Source organism: Ctenocephalides felis, unplaced genomic scaffold, assembly GCF_003426905.1.
Source record: "Ctenocephalides felis isolate EL2017-DRISC unplaced genomic scaffold, ASM342690v1 CF-g0.4_SCAFFOLD_03573, whole genome shotgun sequence".
Taxonomy (NCBI): Eukaryota; Metazoa; Arthropoda; class Insecta; order Siphonaptera; family Pulicidae; genus Ctenocephalides; species Ctenocephalides felis.
In genome coordinates this window covers 19,311,263-19,314,859 of record NW_020539727.1, presented here as the reverse complement: position 1 = coordinate 19,314,859, position 3,597 = coordinate 19,311,263, and positions in this window count along the sequence as shown.

The window sequence follows — 3,597 nt, the reverse complement described above, 5'->3', positions numbered from 1 at the left end:
TTATAAGTTGTAAGAATTAGTAAGTAAATTTAATATTTTTTATACAGAAATCATAGATAATATATTTAGCTTTAATTCCATCTAAGACACTTTTAGATTTTATTCAGGAATTTAGAAATTAAAAATTACAGCACCGAACCAAGTTCATCAATCGTTCACCATTTAACAAATTTATTTTTCTTCAGCAAATCATGAGTCATGTTTAATAATTTATTATAAACAAATTCTGACGTATTATTTGAGAACATTTGATAAGGTTAATTACAATAAAACTAATATAAATTAGCAATAATATCGTGTGTTTAAATTATAAACAAACCTAGGTGAATAATATACTTGGTAGTAAGTAATACAAATTCTAGTTGGTGAGCTTGAGTTTAGTTTTAATTTAATTTATATATATATATATATATATATATATAGAAAAAATAGTTTTACAGGTTTTTGTTATATGAGAGTATTTTAGATAATTTAATTAGCTTAAAATTTGCCTAATGTTATATTTGAATACGTTCACAACTTCAGAAGTTATCTGAAAAATTAGTAAAAAAAATGTACTTTTTAATTTATATCAGTTTACAAGCAGATTTTGTTGCATTTCGAGCTTTTGGTTTTATATATATATATATATATATATATATATATATATATGTTTAATTTGAGTTTAATATTCGGGCGTAACATCAATAAAAATAGTATGAGAGTTTTTTTAAAAAATTATTTATTTAAAATCCATACGTTTCGGCTAGCATCTTAGCCATCATTCAGTGGTGATCAAATTAACTATAAAAATTGAAACTAAATAAATTATATGAAAGGAAATTTCATGGAAAAACAATAATAATAATAATATATTTATATACATGTAATTTATATATATATATATTATATATATATATATTACATGTATATTTTAATTTCCTTCAAAGTATTTATCCAGCTCTTCAGAGTATGAAAAGAGAAAGTTTTGTGAGTTACATACAACAAATATTCGAAAACACGAATTGTCTGACATTTGCTTTCAATTCGCAAAAAAAACTACATAACAGAGATTAGATTAAAATTATAATCTTGTAAAAAATTAAATTAGATAAAAAAGTTATGCAAAAACTAATTAAAATTGGTAAAAAAATGTTTAAGTAGAGATATGAGATTGAGGGAAAAATTGGTTTTGCAAATTTTTGGGCAAGTTTAGATGTAGTTTATAAATGTATTCAATAATTTTATGAAGTTTTGATGTATAAAGATTTTATAGATAATTGTATTAGCTATAAATTATCTTAAGAGAGTATTTGAATTTAACAACTCATTTAGAAGTTATTCCAAAAATACTGTAGAAAGTACACAAATTGCAAGTGTATGAGGGGACTATTACAGAAAGTTCCAAGTTTAGCTACAGTTTACTATTAAATTTATTTAGTTTATAATTTATTGTATGAAGAACTTGTAGATAATTTATTTAGCTAAAAATTACCTTAAGACACTATTTGAATTTAAGAACTAATTCATAATCTATTTCAAAAATACTACAAAAAGTACACTACAATTTGTTTACTGACTAATAAAATTTGTATACTGACATTTATTTTCTCGATAACTTCTAACATTGTGGGCCAATTTAAATGAAATATTCGGCAAATTTGTTGCTAATTCAATTATCTAAATCACCTTTATACAACAAAATACTCTACAAAATTTCAGTGAATTTATAGTTGCATCTAAACTTGAAGAAATAAATCTACTGGTTCTTAGCAGTCTTGGAATATAATTTGTCTGGTGACATTTATTTCTACGATAACTTCTAAAATTGTGGACCAATTTAAATAAAATATTTTGCAAATTTATTGCTAATTAAATTATCTATAATATCTTCATATAACAAAATACTCTACAAAATTTCAGTGAATTTGCAATTGCTTCTAAACTTGAAGAAATGAATCTACTGGGTCTTAGCAGTCTTGGAATAAAATTTGTCTACTGACATTTATTTTCTTGATAACTTTTAAAATTGTGGACCGATCTAAATGAAATGTTAGGTAAATTTGTTGCAAATTAAATTATCTAAATCACCTTCATTCAACAAAATTTAATTACATTTCTAACTGCATCTAATCCTAGAAATGTATTATTGGGATGACTACTAACAAAAATGTATATATTGTTAATATTTCTTTTAAAATAATTTGAATATGCATAAGAATTATCTTTAACAATTATAATAAAGTTATTATCTGTGAATTCACAAAGTCATTGGACCAAAAAAATGTAAATACAAAACACTAAACAATTTTCTAGGCCATGGCATGCTCATTTATATAAATAATTCATTTGAAGAAATTTGAAGAAATTACACGTTTCAATTTAGAAATTACGGATATCACACGTATATATGAATGATATATATATATATATATATATATATATGTATTTATATAAATGTATAGATTTATTTGTATTTGTACATTACAACCTTGAACGAGTATGTTGTCCAATTTCATTAGAAATTTTAATGTAAGTTCATTAACTGGGTCATGAGTTTACTTACATTTTTTTTAAAGTTTTGGTAAACAAATTTAAACAAATTTATTACTAAAGGACTCAAATATATGTTCATACTTTTTAGTAACAATTGGCATTTTTAAAACAAGTTTTAGTAGGTAAAATTGGTTTAAAAAATAATTTTTGAAGACAGGTGCAGAATATAGGATAATGCAAGTGTGTAATGAGTATTCTTATATTTTTTATTTTTTGTTAAACAAATTTGAACAAAATTTATTATAAAAAAACTCAAATATATGTTTATATTTTTTAGTAACAATTAGGATTTTTAAAACAAGTTTAGTAGTAGTTAAAATTGGTTCTAAATTGGATTTTTGCATACTGATTATAATCTCATTTTCAGTCTAATATTTATTTCCTCTGTACTAAATATTATTTCTTGTAAATTTAAAATGAGTCAATTCTCATGTCTATAAATTTCTCTCAAATGCCAAAGGCATAAATAAATTAAATCTTTTCGCCATTCTAAATTCTCAAACTTGAAGTTATATAACACAGATATAATATGTAAATTTTAAATATTAATATGACGACATCAAGAATGAATTCTTTCTGACACAACCGTTGAAGAAGTTAAATTATTCAAAAATGATGGACTTATTCGAAATAGGTTTGAACAAGTAGCATTTCAAAAAAAAATTAATAGAATGGGTAATAGACATACGGAAATAGATAATAGATAGATGATCGATTTTTCAGGATTTATTCGAATTTAACTAATTGCCATTTTCATCAATTGCAACCCCAAAATAGTGTTGCCTTAAGGCAAATTGCTGGAACTTCCCGTACCGTAACGAAATGTTCAGAGAAATATTGAATGTTTCAAATAGATTATTATAAATATTGTAACATTGTCTAATATTTATAAGAATTATATAACTGAATTACAAAGTTGAAATTATTTGTTTAAAGTATATTAGAACTATAGTCAGAATAAAAATAAAATCTGAATTATTTTCGATACACAAAAAAATAAAAAAAAAAATGAAAAAAAGGTTCAACCAATTTTTTTTTCCAAAAATAATTATATGGTTAAGA